We start from the raw sequence: 23074 nt of genomic DNA, 5'->3' as shown, positions 1-23074 counted from the left end.
ATAGTTTATGCACCTCAAAAGTTGTTTCATGTTGTCATGGGTTTCCTTCATATGGACTGCATGACCAACTGGAATTGATGGCAAAACATTGCCATTATGCAGTAAAACAGCTTTAAGACTCGTCTTTGATGAATCAATGAACAGTCTCCACTCATCTGGATCATGAACGATGTTGAGGGTTGCCATCACACCATCGATGTTGCTGCAGACTACAAGATCACCTTCCATGAAGAAGAATGGGACAAGATCCCTTTGACGGTCACGGAACATGGAAACCCTAACATCACCTGCCAGGAGATTCCACAGCTGTAGTCTGGAACCCAACAGCTCTGCCTTAATCTTGGGTAGTTCCAAATCCCTGACAAGGTCATTCAGTTCACCTTGTGTTATGAGGTGTGGTTCAGAGGAGGAGGATGGGAGAAAATGTGGGTCCTGTGACATTGATGGTTCAGGACCAGAAGTTTCATCCTCATCTGACTCAAGTGAGAATGATGCTGGTGCATCAGGAACCGGCAGTCCTTCTCCGTGGGGTACTGGGCGTATAGCTGATGGAATGTTTGGATAATGCACAGTCCACTTTTTCTTCTTTGACACACCTTTCCCATCTGGAGGCACCATGCAGAAGTAACAATTGCTGGTATGATCTGTTGGCTCTCTCCAAATCATTGGCACTGCAAAAGGCATAGATTTCCTTTTCCTGTTCAACCACTGGCGAAGATTTGTTGCACAAGTGTTGCAGCATATGTGTGAGGCCCACCTCTTGTCCTGATCTCCAATTTTGCAGCCAAAATAAAGGTGATAGGCTTTCTTAACCATAGTGGTTATACTGCGCTTTTGTGATGCAAAAGTCACTTCATCACAAACATAGCAGAAGTTATCTGCACTGTTCACACAAGTACGAGGCATCTCTGCTCACTTTGGCTAAACAGAAATGTGTCCCTTTGCAAAATCAAACACTGACAAATAAGAGAGCATGACACTGTATGATTTCTAGAGCTGATATAGGGCAATTTGTTCAGCAGAGTGACGTAAGCTTCGTTATAATTGCATCATCCATGACTTCTAGGAATAACATGATGCAATTCATATCATGGGTGACGCAATACCAGCTTCAGATTGCATCATTCATTGTTTTGCCTAAAAAGCAAGTACTCTCCAAACCCAGTCATAGATTTATTCATAGATCCAGTTAAAGATGTATTTTAGTAATTTCTGGTTTAAATTGAGATCCCTTCCCTTTATAACTCACTTATCCTCCGCCATTCCCAAGTCAAGGGTCGTATATACTGACCCAATAGCATATCTTGAAAACTAGAGCCAATCAACAATTGTAAGCATCATTTTCGTTCTCAGTGACCCAAAATTAGTAAAGTTTGACTACATTTATTTCAGAAGCATTTTGGCTGTAGAACAGTGTTACGGATATGATTGCTATCTTTAAATATATCAGAGGGATAAATACAAGGGAGGGAGAGGAATTATTCCAGCTTAGTACCAATGTGGACATGAGAACGAATGGATATAAACTGGCCGTGGGGAAGTTCAGGCTTGAAATCAGACGAAGGTTTCTGACCGTCAGAGGGGTGAAATATTGGAACGGCCTTCCAAGGGAAACGGTGGGGGCGACGGACCTGTCTGGTTTTAAGATTAAGATAAGTTTATGGAGGGAATGGTTTAATGGTAAAACATAGTAGCCAAGGAATACCAAGCAATGGTAGGTAAATAGTATAATGGCTAACAGGGGTCAGGCTAGAGACTCTTGCCTACATGCTCGGGGTATTACTGATCGCCATATTTGGGGTCGGGAAGGAATTTTCCTCCAGGGTAGATTGGCTGAGCCTCTGGAGGTTTTTCGCCTTCCTCTGCAGCATGGGACAGGGATCACTAGCAGGAGGGTCTCTGCCAATTGAAGTCACTAAAACACAGGATTGAGGACTTCAACAGCAAAGTCCAGGGAAGGGGTAGGGACGGTTTTGTGGCCTGCAGCATGCAGGGGGTCAGACCAGATGATCATAATGGTCCCTTCTGACCTTAAAGTCTATGAGTCTATGAGTCTATATGAAAGAAGCCTATTAGAACACCATTTAACCATATCCCTCCAAGAACAAGGTACAGTGCCCAGCAAAAGAATTAATCTGATTTTGTAGAGATACTTCCATTGATTTTAACCAATAGGTTTCACATGCCAGTGCCATTCTTTCTGCAGAAAAGACACCTGCCGGTTAACACTAATGTGCAAAATTGAAGAAGTTTGGTTGTGAAGTTTGGTTTAGAGGTACCCAAAGGTCAGGCACTTATCCATAATATCTGAAGCTGTTGATGTAGCAAAACAGGACAGAAAGGTCATAAGAAGAGATCCCCTTTAAGGCTGTGAATGTACAATGAAATTAAAAATTCTTGAAATCTGAGGCCTTCATATTTTGTTTCAATGTTGCAATATTGGACCAATTTTACAGAAAATAATACCCCCCCACACACACACACACCCCATATATTTGACATTTCATATCAGGGAAATGTACAAACCTTGAAATGTGGAATCTTTCTTAATAAAACTCAAATCATTACTACACCAAAACATTAGAAATATTTGTGGTAAACTATAGCCTGGAATTATATTTTTATGTATTTATTTATGCTACATTTCATTTGAGAACTATTATCATGCACTTTTTTTATTACTGGCACTTCCTACATGTGGTCATGGTAGAAAGATAACATTTTTTCAACATATTTTACTTCTTTCACAGTTCTGACCAGACTCATCATGAAAACATTAAAAGTATATATATATGTTTTAATGTTTTCATGATGAGTCTGGTCAGAACTGTGAGAGAAGTCATAAAATATATATAAAAATTGTCTTAATTTTTCAACCCCCAAAAGGGGTTGGTTTGCATTTTGGGTGAAAGTTCAGGTTCGTTGCTCTTTTATCCAAACCTATTCATCTGTCCCTACTAGTTGCTTTTTTAGCACAGGTAATAAGCCATTCCTGCATCAGATGCTGCTATACTACAGAGTTTCTCAAAATGGTAATTCCAACCATGACATTCCTTTAAGTTGTTTATTAATAATTATTATTATTGACTAACTTTTACCATAACTAATAAAAGTCTGCTTTTGTAATACAGTTAATTATAATCTTTAATGCTGGCTGTTGTGACATTATAATGAGTTACCAAAAGTTACTTGTGGAGACATTCCTTAAGTTTAAGATATTACATCCCTTCTATCACTAACTCCTATAATAAGTTAACTAGGGCCTTTCCCCCTCCTGCTTTAAAATTCTCTAGTATTTTTAAATATTTTTTCTAGATTTTTCATTCACATCATGAAATATACCATGGATCTGTTCCATGCCAAGCACAGTTTATTTACTTTTTATTTCATTTCAAATTAAAACCATATTTTATGTGACTATTGGACCATTAAAAAAAGTTACATGATTTTTTTGGGGAAAACACACATAATAGGATTTTGCATTTGTTACAATAATTTAAAGGAAAAAATACTTTTTGCAGTATAATAATCTTGTCTTCCCCCATGGGCTTTCCCTTCATTGTTGTTCTTTTAAGTGTAGCTAATGTCAGGAGTGACGCCAGCTTTTCTGCCGCCCTAGGCAGCGGAAGGTCCCACCCCGAGATGCCGCCCCCCACAGAGGCGGCGGAAGGTCCCGCCGCTGAAATACTACTGCAGTCACCGTCCCCCAAATTGTAGCACCCTAGGTGACCACCTAGGTCACCTAATGGGTTGCGCCGGCCCTGGCTAATGTTAATAAAAGAGGCGTAATGGCACTAGATCCTCTGTTTACCTCTTTTTATCTTTGGGTAGAGTTCTCAACTTTGTCTTGGACAGATCACTTCTTTGGGAGGGTATATTAGTTTTATGCCTTCGCAGTCCTTGTCTTTTCTGCTTTTAGAGAGTGTTGTTAACTACATATGCTATAAAAAGCAACAGAGGGTCCTGTGGCACCTTTGAGACTAACAGAAGTATTGGGAGCATAAGCTTTCGTGGGTAAGAACCTCACTTCTTCAGATGCAAGTAATGGAAATCTCCAGAGGCAGGTATAAATCAGTATGGAGATAACAAGGTTAGTTCAATCAGGGAGGGTGAGGTGCTCTGCTATCAGTTGAGGTGTGAACACCAAGGGAGGAGAAACTGTTTCTGTAGTTGGATAGCCATTCACAGTCTTTGTTTAATCCTGATCTGATGGCATCAAATTTGTAAATGAACTGGAGCTCAGCAGTTTCTCTTTGGAGTCTGGTCCTGAAGTTTTTTTGCTGTAAGATGGCTACCTTTACATCTGCTATTGTGTGGTTAGGGAGGTTGAAGTGTTCTCCTACAGGTTTTTGTATATTGCCATTCCTGATATCTGACTTGTGTCCATTTATCCTCTTGCACAGTCTCCAAACAGATGTAGTAACTAAACTACATATGTGATTGAACAAGCTGTGTTGTACAATTACAGCAGGTAGCTAGAAGTAAATAGGATATATCATATTTTTAAAATGCTTTGTATCCATGAATTGTACTCACAGAATTCTTTATACAGATAGCTAAACGGTTACAATCTCTGTCCTGTTTGTACCTCTATTCTCTGTATGTTCAGCGTCTTTGTAGAGGCTTGTGAAATATGCACCAAGTACAATGTTATCTGTGCTGAAGCCTAACAAGATGCTTCTGTGTCTGGCAAAACATATATACTGCTAAATAAGAGAAATATGTAAATTGTGCTAATATGGTGTTAGCCAATATCAATATTATATATAATATCAAGTATGTTTTTATAGAACTGTGAATTGTATTTATGGTAAGCTCTTCCCAGAATGGTTTTCATTTATGCGAAGACTGGTTAACTGAGGGGATATATGAATTGTTGTAATTTCAGTGCCAGATACAGAGATATACCAGAAAGATATGATGAAGATGAACAGTCTTGTTGATGACGATTGCACCAAGGTGCAGATGTGTCTCTAATTTTGCTGACTTCTGGAAAATTAAGTCCAAAACAAGAAACTAGCTAGTAAATCTTGGGTAATGTACAAAAAGTTCCATCAATTGTAAACAAGTTTCCCATAAATATCAATAAGCTTGAATGCTTGTCTTTGAAGCAGACCCTATTATGTGAGGTATTATTCTGCAAACTGCATCCCAGGGTAATGTTCAGCTTCTATTCATGTCATGCTGTCTTGTCTTTGGTAGGGTTCTATCAGTGATGTAATAACTATTACTTAGGGCTTGTCTACACAGAAACATTCAGGAAAATTAATCCAAATTGGCTAAATGTGTGAATTCAAAATGTATTAGTTAAATAGCATTAAACCCTTGTATGGATATTCATTCAGAATTAAAAGTAGTCTTAAATCAGTTTAGCTTAATTAAATTTAGCTTTGGAAGTGAATTAAACTAAACTGAATTAAGGCCACTTTAATTCTGAATTAGAGAGTGTCCACACAAGGTTTAATTAAGTTTAACTAATCCACTTTGAATTAACACATTTAGTTAATTTGGATTAACTTTCCTGAGCATTTCTGTGTAGACAAGCTCTTTAAATGCTTTTACAAATAATGGGTAAAATTTTCAAGAGCACCCACTGACTTTCAATGAAACATAGGCTCAAAAGTATTAATTCCCATTGATTTCAATGGAAGTTTGGTGCCTAAATACTTGAAGATCTAGGCCAGTGGTGGGCAATCTGCAGCCCATCAGGGTAATCTGACTGTGGGACACAAGACATTTGGCTGAAGTTGACTGTCCACAGGCACAGACCCCCGCAGCTCCCAGTGGCCGTAGTTCACTGTTCCCAGCCACTGTGAGCTGCGGGGGGCCATGCCTCCGGATGGTCAAAGCCAGCAAAATGTCTCACAGCCTGCAATCAGATTACCCTGATGTGCCGCAGGTTGCCCACCACTGATCTAGGCCCAAGTCAATTTAGAAAATGGAATTTAGGCTCCTAACTCACATAGGCACTTTTCAAAAATTTTACCCAATATCTAGCAGATTTTAACTTCCAATTTCCTGATATAGTCCATTGAAAAAAGAATATATTTGTGGGAGAATTAGGAGTAGTTGGGACAACTTGTATATGTAAACCACCAAAGAACCCTATGGACCTGATTTTCCACTGCAATGCACTTATGTAATCATCTACCCCAGTTTTAATTTGTGCCCACTTTGCACTTGTGCAAGATTAGGCCTGTGTTGTTGCAGGAAATGGTGCCAGAAATTCTGTGGTCATAGAGGGGGTTAAATTAAAGGGTAAATTGTTAGCTCCACCATGTGCTGTTGATGGCAATATTATGTGCAAATTCATAATCTGGAAAACAAGAGAGGTCATGCAGGTGTCAGAAGTAACAACTTATAAAACATTGTCAGAAATAGGCAGAATTAGTTTATTTTATTTAAAACTGTGAAGGTACTCAAAATGATTAACAGATTTCAATAGAAATTTTGCTTGCATAAGGAATATCGAATAGAACTTTGAAAAAATGAAAAATGAAAAAGAGATTTGAACAATGGGGGGGGAGGGGGATTTAGAGAAGAAACAGAAGTAACAAAACAAAACCCAACAATCTCAAAACTGGAATAAGGCAAATGAAGAGCAAAAGAAGACTGAACCATAAACTGCTATTCCACCTACAAAAATAACCACATAGCCTGTGTAAAAAAAGGAGTAAGAATGAGGTGCAACAATAGCAGCAGCAGAAGGGAAGAGCAGATATAGAAACAACGGCAGCGGTACAATCTAAACATCAATACATTCACCCAAAAAGCTCTTTAGGAAGCAAAATCATAGGAAAATCATGTCTTACATCTTTTAAATCAGTCCTTGCCCTGAACAGCATCACTGCCACAAAGTGAATGAGCAAAAATATCAGTAAGTTGTTCTGCAGGTGCTGTTGAAGGAAAGTGTAGTGATGTTATTGATGACACTGCTAATTTATTTAGCAGACAATTTATAATGGTAATGAGGATCAGAATTTACCTGTCATGTTTAAATCATCCATCAGATGTATGGTACCTTGGGAAATGGGCATGCTGTTAGCCTGTAGCTAATTTTAGTGTCTATCTTAGCCTGATTTATTTGCTTAGTTATTTCATGTAATAAAAACCAAAACAGTTTTGTTTGGTCTGTCCTCTATAGCTGTTGGAATACAGAACCTTAGATTCCATCTACATACTTTGGTTTGGTGTACAGTTTATTTTATGTAGGTAAAGTGAGTGGGAAAAGCATGATTTGAGGGTTCCTTATACATATCTTGTTTTATAACTTTGTTAATAAAAAGTTATTCAGATAAATGTGCACAATATTGTCAAAGTCTGAATCACATCTTGTAAGCTGTATATTTCCCTTTGTGACTCACTCATCTATTTTAATCAATAAATGACACCACTGCAGAAGGTATTTTTCTCATATAGAGGTGTATAATATATAGAATTAATAATGTATAAAATGTGTTTTCAATACAAATTATACTGGGCTGGAAAGTTTTTTATCAAACATTTTATTGACCAGTATTAAGTGATACAGTGTACTGCAGAGAAGAATAATTAAGAAGATGTAAGCTTAATCTCTTCACAGTTTACAACAGTCAAGTCAGCACTTTAATGCATAGTGTCAAGTGAAGCATAATCTGTGCTCAATAAATCTCTAGCCCAAAATAAATAAAATTAAAAGAAACAGTCACTAAGGCATGAATGCTTATAACTGATCTAGCTAGCATAAATGTATGTAGATTTCTTGATGTACATTCAAGGCTGTCTGAATGTGCACTTTTGAGCAATGCTTCAGTATTTTTACATTTGGTCCTACTGATTTAGTCAAAAAAGTAATTTGAATATATAGAAGTAAAGATGTTGTATACACTTCAGTATTTCCAAGGGATTCTTCCTAACAACTTGTTTCTTTAATTTGTAAGAAGAGACTTGTTTTCCCCCTACATTTCCAGGAAAAGTGTTCAGACAAAAATATCTTTATAGTTTCATCTGCCATGGGGAGGGGGGAGAGAAGTCTGCATACTTTACATTGCCATGGAGAGCAAAAAGCACTTGTGTCAAAATTACATGCATTCTCGTGTGAATACAGCCTTCCAGAGATGGCACATAACCAGAGAGCACTAATTTAGTAACAGGAATACAAGAACTCCAGCAACTATGACACCTCCCAGGTGGCTGCTTGCCAGAACATCTTGATGGGTGTATAGTCTATCCAATTTGGATTCTTATTTGACCACTTGGGATTCTCTAGTTTAATAAACAGTAGCACTTGTACAAAAATTCCCTGCTATTTTTTCATAGTTACTTATGGCAAAATAAAGCAGAACAAGGTAAAATTATAGAAAGATTGTCACTGCCAACCTGCTCCTCAGCACAGGGTTAGGACTGCATTTGAAATATTTGTTTTCTTCCTAGTATCAACTCCATCTGTTAATAAATTTAACTTTATTGATTCATACTGATTACTAACTCCAATACAACAGCAGATCTCATAGGTCTCCAGTCTGTTAGCAGTAACCAAGAACTTTGATCCCACCAGTCTGCCCAGCCTCACTGTGTTCTAGACCCTCACCCACTTTATCTGCCCATCTCCCAACCTCACTGTTCTCATACTTGAATTCTCCTTTCAGCCTGTCTCTTCTCTAGCCCATTCCTCTCCAGCTCCCTGCCTTCCACTAATCTCCTCCTCCTTTTAAAAAAATCAAATCATTTTCAACCTTAATTTAATAAGACTAAAAACAATTGAGTTTAGATTTGGTAATTTTAAAGACACGGTATTCCAAATAACCACATTGTAACCTTTGTAACCTTTGTGCTCTACTCATCTCCCTTTGCTCCTCCCTTCTATGTTTTCTTCCCATCCCCTCCACGTTAATTTTCCCTCCCAACTCATTTCCCCTTTCTTCCCAATATCCCATGTGTGTTCTTATCCCAATATGCTCCATTTCAGATCTTCCCTTTCAGATGTTTCCTTCCTTTTCTGAAGCTCTGGCATGTTTTGGTGCCTAAACCTCCCACTTCTACTGCTGGCTGCCCTCCCAGATCTGGCTTTCAGTAATTACTCTGAGAAACAAATTAATGCAGCACCTGCTGTTAACTAAGAGTGTCTTGGATTGAAGATGTGTTAACTCGTCATCTGCTAGCAAAAGGTTAAATCTAAAATGCTGTCCTTACTTGACCCCATTGTGTCAATGCATTTCAACAGCACACCAAATATGATGACATTCTATGAAGATCTCTGCAAAACTGAAGCACAATGTGTTGTGCTAAAAACATGTCTCATGCAAAGATTAGTAGCTTATCCCCTTTCTTTTTAATTAGAAACTAAATGAGTTTTTAGCATAAAATAAATGCATGTATGTCATTTGGAGGGACTCCGTCTAAATGAACCTGCAACACTGTGATGCTTTAAAAGACAAACGCAATCTTACTGCCAAAAAATGTGTTATGATTTCCATGGCAAAAGTAGTCACTAATTTTGAAGAGCCAACCAGAGAGTCGGATTTTGAGACGTTCTTAGCACACAGCTCCAAATGCAGTGGACGGGAACTCTGGATCTTGACAACCTACCAGAATCAGATCCACATCTGAGTTTGGGATCCCAAAAATGAAGCTACCGAAATTCAGTGACCCTATAGAAAATTGACTGTTAATGTTTGAAACCTGAGGTAACCCCAATAACAAATAGGGTATTGCTGAAATGAACAGTTCACATAAAACATACTGCCTGAAAAGTATTTGTCCAATCTATTCAGTGAATGTGAATGAATAATGAACACATTAGAAGAAAATCAGGATTGGTTTGCAAACAATTTTTGCACCAAGGAGCTAAATTAAATTATTTTCAAAATGGGTTCCCACTGTTATGTTCCTTAATTCATATTTTGGCACCTATAAGCATCCAGATTTTCAAGAGCAATGGACACTCAGCAGGTTCCACTGAACTCAGTGGGGAAAATTATATATAGCTGGTACTGGACATTCCTGCAGGAAACAATGTAATACCAATGTCTTTGTAGCCATTATGTGTCTACTCTTAATTTCACCACTGAAACTCTAGCAATGCTGGATTTCTGCATTGTGTTAATGGAAGAGTTAATGTTTAAAATAATGTCAGAATGAAAGGGAACAAATATAGTGTCCATCTTTAAAAAAGCGAAGAAGGAGAATCCAGGGAACTACAGACTGGTCGGCCTCATCTCCATCCCTGGAAAAATCAAGGAGAAGGTCCTCAAGGAATCCATTTTGAAGATCTTGGAGGAGGGGAAGGTGATTGGAAACAGTCAACATGGATTCACCAAGGGTAGGTCATGCCTGACCAACCTGATTGCCTTCTATGATAAGATAACTGGCTCTGTGGATATGGGGAAAGCAGTGGACATGATATATCTGGACTTTAGCAAAGCTTTTCATACGGTCTCCCAGAGTATTCTTGCCAGCAAGTTAAAAAAGTATGGATTGGATGAATGGACTATAAGGTGGATAGAAAGCTGGCTAGATCATCAGGCTCAACAGGTAGTGATCAAGGGCTCAATATCTACTTGGCAGCCGGTATCAAGCGGAATGCCCCAGGGGACGGTTTTCTTCACATCTTCATTAATGATCTGGATGATGGGATGGATTGCACCATCAGCAAGTTCGCGGATGACTCTAAACTGGGGGGAGAGGTAGATACGCTGGAGCGTAGGGATAGGGTCCAGAGTGACCTAGGCAAATTGGAGGATTGGGACAAAAGAAAGCTGATGAAGTTCAACAAGGACAAGTGCAGAGTCCTGCACTTAAGACGGAAGAATCCCATGCACTGCTACAGGCTGGGGACCGACTGGCTAAGTGGTAGTTCTGCAGAAAAAGACCTGGGGATTACAATGGATGAGAAGCTGGATATGAGTCAAGAGTATGCCCTTGTTACCAAGAAGGCTAATGGCATATTGGGCTGCATTAGTAGGAGCATTGCCAGCAGATCAAGGGAAGTGATTATTCCCCTCTATTTGGCACTGGTGAGGCCACACCTGGAATACTGCATCCAGTTTTGGCCCCCGCACTACAGAAAGAATGTGGAAAAATTTGAGAGAGTCCAGCGGAGGGCAACGAAAATGATCAGGAGGCTGGGGCACATGACTTATGAGGAGAGGCCAAGGGAACTGGGCTTATTTAGTCTACAGAAGAGAAGAGTGTATGGGAGGGGAGATTTGATAACAGCCTTCAACTACCTGAAACAAGGACGGTTCCAAATAGGATGGAGCTAGGCTCTTCTCAGTGGTGGCAGATGACAGAACGAGGAGCAATGGTCTCAAGTTGCAGTGGGGGAAGTCTAGGTTGGATATTAGGAAACACTATTTCACTGGGAAGATGGTAAAGCTCTGGAATGGGTTACCTAGGGAGGTGGTGGAATCTCCATCCTTAGTGGTTTTTAAGGCCTGACCTCCCAAAGCCCTGTCTGGGATGATTTAATTGGGGTTGGTCCTGCTTTGAGCAGGGGAGCTGGAGTTGATGACCTCCTGAGTTCTCTTCCAACCCTAATCCTCTATGATTCTATGATTTCATGGATCAAGTAGATCTTAGTAAGTAGTACTTATTTAAACAATGAATGCTTTAAGACTCAGCCTTTGTTAATAAAAAGTTTCTGCCTGCTGTGTAAAATCTTTCTTATGGGATATTAATCATGATCTGGCTGCTGGATACAACTCCAGGAAAAAAGGTTTCAGTCACGGTATTATCTTCAACTGTGTTGCTGTAGGCTTTCCGAGGACAAATTTCTTTGGAAATCCTTTTTCCATACAACACAAATAACTTGTGGAACTCATTGCCATGGGATGTTGTGATGTCCAAAAGAATAACCAGGTTCAAAAAATCACTGGCTACATTAATGGAGGATAGGTCCATCAATGACAATTAGACAAGCTGGTCAAGGACACATTTTGATGCTCACAGACCCCTAAACCCCTGACTACCAGAAGCCACAAATGGAAGATGAGGTGGATCACTCCATAATGGCTCTGGTCTGTATATTCCCTCAAAGCCCTGGTCTGGGGTATGGTTTGGAGACAGAATACTGGGCAAGATGGACCAGGGTCTGATCCCATATGGCAGCTCAAATGTTCTTATAAAGGATCATAAGGCCCACATCCTTGTGCACTGATGAAAGAATCAAGGAAGGATATTCGTGTTTTAGACAGAAATATTTTCAACATGCGTAATAGATGTTAGGGTCTACCCAACAGAGCAGGATGTTATTGTCAATTAGAGATCAGTGAAGTGGACAGGCTAACTTCTGGTGATATACACAGCACCTTGTACGTTGTTGATATAGATTGATGAGAAAAATAGAGGGACAAGAGGTTTTTTTTTTTAAACCAACATTCAATGTAACTAGAAAACAAATCAAATACTCCCCCCCCTTCATTAGATGTGTATTGTGACAAAGTTCACCCTCTGCCTTGTTGGATCCTGTGCTTTCTGGTGGATTTGCTTGCCTCAGAGGTTCACGGCAGCCCTCAGTTTGGCCACTTTTGACACTGGCTCAAACCTGCTGTTCACTCAGCTAACCTCATCCCTGGCCAGCCTGGGGGAAAGGGAGGAGAACAACCCCCACAGTCTCTGTTGTCCCACCTAGTGGGTTGGAGACAGGCAAGAGACCTTCCCCTATGATATGACTCACAGTCCAGGTCAACTCCTCTTGTGTCAAATAGGAAGTTGGGAGAAATGGGAGAACCTGGGCCTGCCCTCTACTCTGGGTTCCAGCCCAGGGCCCTGTGGATCGCAGCTGTCTACCTCTCCTGTAACAGCTGTGTAACAACTACAATTCCCTGGGCCACTTCCCCATGACCTCCCCCTAGCATCTTCTTTGTCCTCACCGCAGGACCTGATGCCTGATGGTGTTTATATATCCGCTCACTCCCAGCTCCTTACGTGCCTCTCCCTAACTGAAGGGAGGTTTTTCTTTTAACCAGGTGCCCTGATTAGCCTACCTGCCTTAATTGGTTCTAGTAGCTTCCTAATTGGCTCTGGGTTTCCTAATTAGCCTACTTCCTTAATTGGTTCTAACAGGTTCCTGATTGTTCTGGAATAGTCCCTGTTCTCTTACCCAGGGAAAAGGGACCTACTTAATCTGGGGCTAATGTATGTACTTTCCACCACTCTCCTGTAGCCATCTGGCCTGACTGTCACAGTATGTACTTGCATCCTTTTGACTACCAGTGGATGGCTTGGTCTGGCCAAGCAAGGGGAATGATAGTAGAGAATGGCATCAAGTCAGTGTTAATATAACTAGAACACCACAAAAATATTGAATGAGACCAGTGAACACCTTTTATTGCTGGCAATTTTCAGGCTTCATCTGCTTCCCTGATAATCTCTACTTTTCTATTCACCTGCACCTTTAATTATTTCTCTAAAACAGACAAACATTCATACAGCTAAAACTCAAAGCCATGCAAACCTCATCTGGTTTGGGGTTTCATTGTCAACTTGAAGTTCAGTCCAACTATCAAATATTTAAAAAGTTTCATGAACTTTCAGTGAAAACAGTCACATTTGCAGTGAACCTAGACTGAAAATGAATGGGTGTCAAATCATGTTTAATTTGTGGTTTTGCAAGACTACACCCCCTTACAAAGAGGTGAAATACAGTGGTTTGAAGGAATTTCACTATGAATTTTTTTGTGCATTTTTAAATAAGAAATTCAGAGTGACGCTTGAAGGCAGGATGGTACCTAAAAAGTAAAGAAAATGTTCACATGAAACCCTGTGAACTGAAATCACCGAGCTTTAAAAACAACATTTTTAAAGTTCTTTTGCTAGCTCTTTTCATGGAACTCCAGAACTAGAAACTTTTTCAATCAATTCAAGAGAAAACCCACTGTTCACCCATCTTGGACAAGGTACTGTTGCCAGTTGGATAATTTTATGAACTATGTTTTATGCATCCAAACCTGAATTTAAAATGCATATACAGAACAAAAAAAATTCATCTTGAATGTATAAACATCACTTTGAGAATACACATATGGGAAAAGAGTACATTCAAATCTTGGTGCCTTTTCAGTGAGACAGTAAGAAAACAAAGACAGTTCAATTAACAAGATTAAAATTTAAGGTATTCATGTTTTAAGGTGTTTAGTTACAAATGAATGACAATTATAAAGATAGTACCCTGTGTTTGAGCGCCTGCCTCACATATTAAATATATTACTAAATTTATTTTTATTATGGTTTTCTGGAGATTAAATTATTTAATCTTGATTAATAAAATAAGCCAATTAGGTAGAGGGGAGAAAATCTGCCAGAAGGACATGACCAAAACCATCTGGGTTGTAGATGTGAGTTTTCAATACCTTGAAATGCACCTAGAAACAAACAGTAAGATATGAATATCATATATTCTCAACATTTTATATCTCCCAACAGGCTGGTAGATGTATTCTGAAGCATCTGTAATTTTTGGATTGTCTTTACGAATAGTCCCAAGTAGTATTGCAGTAATTCAAAGTAGAAGTTACAAAAACATGGTTACTGTGGTCTAGGAAAGAGGTTACAAATGCTAACCAGAAGAAAAATGTTGGTTTTGTCTATCAATGCCACCTGAGATTCCAGGAGCAGATAGGGTTCAAGAAGCACACCCAAAGTGCAAAGCTCCTGGACAAAGGATACACAAACTCCTATTGTATCACACGTCAACTCCTCCAGTATACCATCAAGATTCTTCTCTCAAACTATTAGTGTTATCTATGTCTTTTTTGATCAATCTGCAGACAGTTTGTTCTCATCCATGTACCTATTCCAAACAGAGATGTGTGCATCAGCATACCAGAAATAATACACCTCACCCCAAAATCTCCCATGTAAGGTATTGCAAACAAGCCATACTTTTAGTATTTGATACTTTCCCTAACATCCATTGACCAAAATCATGAACACACTGCAATACTTCTAAGAATGGCAAAAAATATTGGCTTTGTGTATGTTTGGTAAGCATAGTACTCATGAAGTCACAATAAGCAGAGTAATTGGGAGGTTTCTAGTAGGTGCCAAGTCATATTACATATCTTCTAATGAGCTAGTCTCTGTTCTTTGTAAACCAGATATCATGATACGACCACACAAAACAATCTATTTCATATGATTCCATCTTAAACATAGATGTCATTGTTTCAGCACATTTTCTTTCTTCATTGCGTTTTGTTGTTTTAAATAATCATGAACTAGAGGAGAACAAAGGCAAAGTTTTATCATATTAAATGTTTTATGCAATTAAAAATGGAATATTTGAATAAATATCTGCATTGTCGGTAGTATAATTACAGTATGTGGGGACAAAAGCCTTTCTAATTTTCAGATAATTAGGAAGAATGTTTTCTTTTTCTACTTGCATTAATAGCAAACAGCCCCAATCACATTATCCACAGATTATTTTGTTCAGTAGCTCAGAAATAGGTCTGACTTTAGTAAATGTCATATGACAAGAATTAAAAACAGTTTCTTAATCACAATGCACGTGGAATATTTACCCTAAAAGTAAAAGAGAAGTATGAAATTTACTTCTGTAATATTTTAATTTCATACTTTCTTTCACCTGGAACAGTTCTAATGTTAATGAAAATCAAAAAGTCATATAATATTAAAACATTTGACTGTCTCAAGAATACACAATTATGTTTAAAACTCTAAAATATTTACTGTCAAATTCTAGAACACAATCATAACATAAAATCTTTCACTAAATGCTGAAAAAAATACAGTATTTAAGCAACTCACTGAAGCTTGATTATATCTGTGTCAAAGTAGTTTAATTTAATCATGAATGCCTAAAAATCTTCCATGAATGACTAAATATTCTTTGTATGATCATTAAACACACATATACTGGTATAATACAGCTCAAGGTTATTTCTAACAAGTTTATTCTAGTCAACATTTAATTTAATATATTTTATGTATGTACATATGCACACCCCTGCTGTCACCTGCCTTACTGGAAAAGATAACATTGCCATAGCTTTATTTTTGTTCAGTTAATGAGGTTAAGTGCTTACTCATGTCTAACAAAGGTTCAGAAGGCATACATGAATGTAGATTAACATAAGAACAATCTATGAGCTGGAAAAACTTGTACTCATGTATACATTATTTGTTCATGCAAACTCAAAGACCTATCACAGTTGAGAATGACTGGCACTTTTATCAGCTATTTTATCAGGGAAATCAAGGATTTAGTGGAATGGTGACTAAGGCCCCAAATCAGTAAAGTATTTAAGCAGGTGTTTGTGTCCCGTTTAAGTCAATGGCTGGAATTTTCAAAGGACAGAAAATTAGGTGTGCAACTCTCAATAGGATTTGAGTGCCAAACTCTTTGAGGAACCTCTGAAAATTTTAGCCAATGTCAGTGTCCAGAATATTCTTAAAACTCAGGCCTGGTCTACACTATGAGTTTAGGTCGACTTTAGCAGCGTTAAATCGAATTAAGCCTGGACACGTCCACATGACGAAGCCCTTTTTTTCGACTTAAAGGGCCCTTTAAATCAATTTCTTTAATCCACCTCCGACGAGGGGATTAGCGCTAAAATCGGCATTTGCGGGTCGGATTTGGGGTAGTGTGGACGGAATTCGACATTATTGGCCTCCGGGAGCTATCCCACAGTGTTTCATTGTGACCGCTCTGGACAGCACTCTCAACTCAGATGCACTGACCAGGTAGACAGGAAAAGCCCCACGAACTTTTGAATTTAATTTCCTGTTTGCCCAGCGTGGAGATCACAGGTGACCACGCAGAGCTCATCAGCACAGGTAACCATGATGGAGTCCCAGGATCGCAAAAGAGCTCCAGCATGGACAGAATGGGAGGTACGGGATCTGGTCGCCATATGGGGAGATGAATCAGTGCTAGCTGAACTCCGTAGCAGTAAACGAAATGGCAAAATATTAGAAAAAATCTCCAAGGCCATGAAGGACAGAGGCCATAACAGGGACGCACAGCAGTGCCGCGTGAAAATTAAGGAGCTAAGGCAAGCCTACCACAAAGCCAGAGAGGCAAATGGAAGGTCTGGGGCAGAGCCACAAACATGCTGCTTCTACGCGGAGCTGCATGCCATTCTAAGGGGTGCAGCCACCACTACCCCAACCGTGTGCTTTGACTCCATCAATGGAGAAACACGCAACAGGGAAGTGGGTTCGGGGTACATGGAAGATGATGATCATTAAGACAATGAAGATAGCTCACAGCAAGGAAGCGGAGAAACAGGTTTCCCCAACAGCCAGGATATGTTTATCACCCTGGACCTGAAACCAGTAACCCCCGAACTCACACAAGGCGTGCTCCCAGACCCTGAAGGCACACAAGGGACCTCTGGTGAGTGTACCTTTGTAAATATTACATATGGTTTAAAAGCAAGCCTGTATAATGATTAATGATTAATTTGCCCTGGCAATCACGGCCAGTACAGCTATTGGAAAAGTCTGTTAACTTGTATGGGGATGGAGCGGAAATCCTCCAGGGACATCTCCAGAAAGCTCTCCTTCATGTACTCCCAAAGCCTTTTCAAAAGGTTTCTGGGGAGGGCTGCCTTATCCCGTCCGCCATGGTAGGATACTTTACCACGCCAGGCCAGTAGCACGTAGTCTGGAATCATTGCATAACAAAGCATGGCAGCGTATGGTCCCGGTGTTTGCTGGCATGCAGACAACATCCATTCCTTATCTCTTTGTTATCCTCAGGAGACTGATATCATTCACAGTCACCTGGTTGAAATGGGGTGATTTTATTAAGGGGACATTCAGAGGTACCCGTTTCTGCTCGGCTGAACAGAAATGTTCCCCGCTGTTAGCCACGCGGTGGGGGGGAGGAGGGGTGAAGTGATCATCCCAGAGAATTGTGTGCATGTGTGGTGTGGCGGGGGGGTAGTTGGGTTTGTGCTGCATGTTAACCCGGAAACCGCAGCCCCTCCTTTTACATTGCAAACCCATTTTAAATGGCCAACCCAATGGGTCCTTGGTATGGGAAATGAGGGTACTGCTGTTTGAAACCATTCCCACATGTTATGAAGGTTAAAAAAGCCAAAAGACTGTGGCTTACCATGACTGCCTGCAAGCCGAATTCTGTTGTCTGGCACTGTGTGAGTGATCTCTCACACCAAACCGGTAGGCCCTCAATATAAGAGGAAAAATGAGACCTTGTAATGAAAGCACATGTGCTGTGTAATGTGAACAGCAAAATTTAATGTGAAAGAGTGTACCCGTTGTTCTCTAAAATGTGTCTTTTTTAACCACCTCTCCCTTCTCCTCCACCAGCTGCAAATGTTTCTCCTTCGCAGAGGCTAGCGAAGATTAGAAGGAGAAAATGGCGGACTCAGGATGATATGTTCACGGAGCTCCAGATGTCCTCCCACGCTGAAAGAGCACAGCAGAATGCATGGAGGCAGTCAATGTCAAAGTGCAAAAAAAGCACAATATGAATGAGAGGAGAGGTGGCAGGCTGAATCACGGGCTGAACAGAGCAAGTGGTGGGCTGAAGACGATAGGTGGCGTCAGCTTGCAGACAGAAGGCAAGAGTCGATGCTCCGGCTGCTGGAGCATCAAACTGATATGCTCCAGCATATGGTTGAGCTGCAGGAAAGGCAGCAGGAGCACAGACCACCGCTACAACCCCTGTGTAACTAACAGCCCTCCTCCCCAAGTTCCATAGCCTCCTCACCCAGACACCCAAGAACATGGTGGGCAGGCCTCCGGCCACCCAGTCACTCCACCCCAGATGATTACCCGAGCATCGGAAGGCTGGCCTTCAATAAGTGTTAAAGTTTTAAAGTTTTAAACTGAAGTGTGTCCTTTTCCTTCCCTCCTCCCCCACCCATCCCGGGCTACCTTGACAATTATCCCCCTAGTTGTGTGATGAATTAATAAAGAATGCATGAATGAGAAGTAACAATGACTTTATTGCCTCTGCAAGCGGTGCTTGAAAGGGGGAGGGGAGGATGGGGTGGTTGGTTTACGGGGAAGTAGAGTGAACCCGGGGGGGCGGGGGCGGAGGGTTCATCAAGGAGAAACAAACAGAAGTTTCACACCATAGCCTGGCCAGTCACAAAACTGGTTTTCAAAGCTTCTCTGATGCGCACCGCGCCCTGCTGTACTCTTCTAACCGCCCTGGTGTCTGGCTGCACGTAATCAGCGGTCACGTGATTTGCCTCAACCTCCCACTCTGCCATAAATGTCTCCCCCTTACTCTCACAGATATTGTGGAGCGCACAGCAAGCAGCAATAACAATGGGGATATTGGTTTCGCTGAGGTCTATCTGAGTCAGTAAGCTGCACCAGCGTGCTTTTAAACGTCCAAATGCACATTCAACCACCATTCGGCACTTGCTCAGCCTATAGTTGAACAGGTCCTGACTACTGTCCAGCCTACCTGTGTACGGCTTCATGAGCCATGGCATTAAGGGGTAGGCTGGGTCCCCAAGGATAACGATAGGCATTTCAACATCCCCAACGATTATTTTCTGGTCCGGGAAGAAAGTCCCTTCCTCCAGCTTTCGAAACAGACCAGAGTGCCTGAAAACACGAGCATCATGTACCTTTCCCAGTCATCCCACATTGATGTAGGTGAAACGTCCCTTGTGATCCACCAGGGCTTGCAGCAGCATTGAAAAGTACCCCTTGTGGTTTATGTACTCGGTGGCTTGGTGCCCCAGTGCCAAGATAGGGATATGGGTTCCGTCTATCGCCCCACCACAGTTTGGGAATCCCATTGCAGCAAAGCCATCCACTATGACCTACACATTTTCCAGAGTCGCTACCCTTGATATCACCAGGTCTTTGATTGCCCTCGCAACTTGGATCACAGCAGCCCCCACAATAGATTTGCCCAGTCCAAATTGATTCCTGACTGACCGGTAGCTGTCTGGCGTTGCAAGCTTCCACAGGGCTATCACCACTCGCTTCTCAACTGTGAGGGCTGCTCTCATCCTGGTATTCTGGCGCTTCAGGGCAGGGGAAAGCAAGTCACAAAGTTCCATGAAAGTGCCCTTACGCAGCCACTGGGAATCGTCCCACACCTGCAACACGATGCGGTCTCACCAGTCTGTGCTTGTTTCCCTGGCCCAGAATCGGTTCCACGCCATGAACCTGCCCCAGTAACACCATGATTTGCACATCACTGGGGCCCGTACTTTGTGAGAGGTCTATGTCCATGTCAATTTCCTCATCACTCTCGTCGCCGCGCTGCAATCGCCTTCTCGGCTGGTTATGGTTTTGCTTTGACATGTCCTGGCTCTGCATATACTCCAGGACAATGTGCATGGTATTCATAGTGCTCATAATTGCCGCGGTGATCTGAGCGGGCTCCATGATCTCAGTGCTATGGCGTCTGGTCTGAAAAAAGGCGCGAAACTAGTGTCTGCCAGAAAGAGGGAGGGAGGGGCGACTGACAATATGGTGTACAGGTACAGGGACTTAAAATCAACAAAGGTGGCTGTGCATCAGGAAGAAACAAAAACAACTGTCACACAGAATGGCCCCCCCAAAGATTGAACTCAAAACCCTGGGTTTAGCAGGCCATTGATTTCATGGAGGGAGGGGGAAGCAAATGAATACAGAACAAATCTGGTCCATCTATTTTTTACATCTTAAGCTGGCAGCAGATGGTGCAGCATGACTGATAGCCATCGGCATCTTCTGATTGCTTGGCAGAAAATGATGTACTACGACTGCTAGCCATCATCGTCAAGACGGTTCAATAGGCCAGGAGACAAAACATGTCTGCCCAGGTGCCTCTGATTGAACTCACTGAGGAATACGACGATGACGGACACCATTCACTGCCAAAAGGCAAGGAGCTGCTGCTGTGTAGCAATGCAGTACCACGTCTGCCGGCACCCAGATGACATATGGTGACAATGAGCTGAGCTGAGCGGGCTCCATGCTTGCTGTGGTATGTTGTTTGCACAGGTAACCCAGGTAAAAAGGCATGAATCGATTGTCTGCCGTTGCTCTGACGGAGGGGGAGGGGCCTGACGACATGTACCCAGAACCCCCCGCGACACTGTTTTGCATGATCAGGCTTTGGGATCTCAACCCAGAATTCCAATGGGCGGCGGAGACTGCGGAAACTGTAGGATAGCTACCCACATTGCAACACTCCAGAAGTCGACGCTAGCCTCCGTACTGTGGACGCGGTCCACCAACTTAATGCACTTAGAGCATTTTATGTGGGGACACACACAATCGATTGTATAAAACCGATATATATAAAACCGGCTTCTATAAATTCGACCTAATTTCATAGTGTAAACATACCCTCAGAGTCCCAATTGTATTTTCCTCAATGGGACTCGAAAGACACACACACACACACACACACACACACACATCTCTTCTTTATAATTGCTACCAGATGCTTTACTCACGAAGACAAATTTTTGGAGCCAATGGGGAAAGGCAGAATTTGGCCACTATATCTTGTATGATTTATGGCACTCGCATATATTGAGTAGGGATGTTCCTTTGTAACTGTTTTAAGTTTACCCAACTTTAACAGGCAAATCATTTCTATATCAGATATATTTATCCCAACCTACGTACTAGGGTTTGTGTGTTTGTTTAAATAAATGTGGGAATTGTAGGAAGATGGCATTGGACACAGTGGCCATCAGGCCGTCGCTGCTGCCACCTCCGCTCTCCCCACCCCGGGGGTGTCCCTTGGAGTTTGGTGACACTCCTCCCCCTGCCAGACAAAGAACAGGGCTGCCCCACTCCTCAGCCAGGAGCCCAGTCCCTGTGGCCTGAGGGCTCTGGCCCGGCCCCGGGTGCGGCCAGTGCAGCCCCCACCAGGGATTGGAGCATGAAGCTGGGGCAGCAGAATGTGGGAGCAGGGTAGGCCCGGCTCAGGAGAGCGGTCAGCCCGCGCTGAGACCTGGGACAGCTGCGGCTGGCGGCCCTCTCCCTCGCCACTAGCCCGGCTCGTCTCTGGGGCAGCCCTGTGCTGGGGGGGGCACACGGAGGTTCCCCTGCCCCATGGAGCTGAGGTGGGCCTGGGAGGGAGCAGCGGTGTTTGCTCCCAGAGGGGGCCTGGCCCTCTCATGTTGCCCTTATATAAATCCATGGTACGCCCACATCTTGAATACTGCATACAGATGTGGTCTCCTCATCTCAAAAAAAAAAAATATACTGGCATTAGAAAAAGTTCAGGGAAGGGCAACTAAAATGATTAGGGGTTTGGAATGGGTCCCATATGAGGAGAGATTAAAAAGGTTAGGACTTTTCAGCTTGGAAAAGAGACTAAGGAGGGGATATGATAGAGGTATATAAAATCATGAGTGGTGTGGAGAAAGTGAATAAGGAAAAGTTATTTACTTGTTCCCATAATATAAGAACGAGGGGCCACCAAATGAAATTAATTGGCAGCAGGTTTCAAACATATAAAAGGAAGTTCTTCTTCACACAGCGCACAGCCAACCGGTGGAACTCCTTGCCTGAGGAGGTTGTGAAGGCTAGGTCTATAACAGGGTTTAAAAGAGAACTGGATAAATTCATGAAGGTTAAGTCCATTAATGGCTATTAGCCAGGATGGGTAAGGAATGGTGTCCCTAGCCTCTATTTGTCAGAGGATGGAGATGGATGGCAAGAGAGAGATCACTTGATCATTGCCTGTTAGATTCACTCCCTCTGGGGCATCTGACATTGGCCACTATCAGCAGACAGGATGCTGGGCTGGATGGACCCTTGGTCTGACCCAGTATGGCCATTCTTATATTCTTATGTTATGTTCTTATTGTGATGGGGCAAGGCCGGATGTCTATAGTAAAGTAGTGGGAGACAGATATATTAGCCCCAAGCTAAACAAATCCCTATTACCAGGATAAGTAAATGGCAGCTGCTCCAGGTCAATTAAGACACTTGGGGCCAATTAAGGTCTTCCCAGAAGGCAGGGAAGATAGCTAGGATATTGGGACACCTGAAGGCAATTAGGGGCTGGCTGAAACTAGCTAAAAGCCTCCCAGTCAGTCAGTTAGGCGTGTGTGTCAGCAGCTGTAGGAGGCAGCCGTGCTGTTGGTGGAACTAAGCAGTACAAATCCATGTAAGGCGCAAGGAAGGA

This window comes from Malaclemys terrapin, chromosome 8 (assembly GCF_027887155.1).
Source record: "Malaclemys terrapin pileata isolate rMalTer1 chromosome 8, rMalTer1.hap1, whole genome shotgun sequence".
Classification (NCBI taxonomy): Eukaryota; Metazoa; Chordata; order Testudines; family Emydidae; genus Malaclemys; species Malaclemys terrapin.
Note: the sequence above shows the minus strand (reverse complement) of the source record.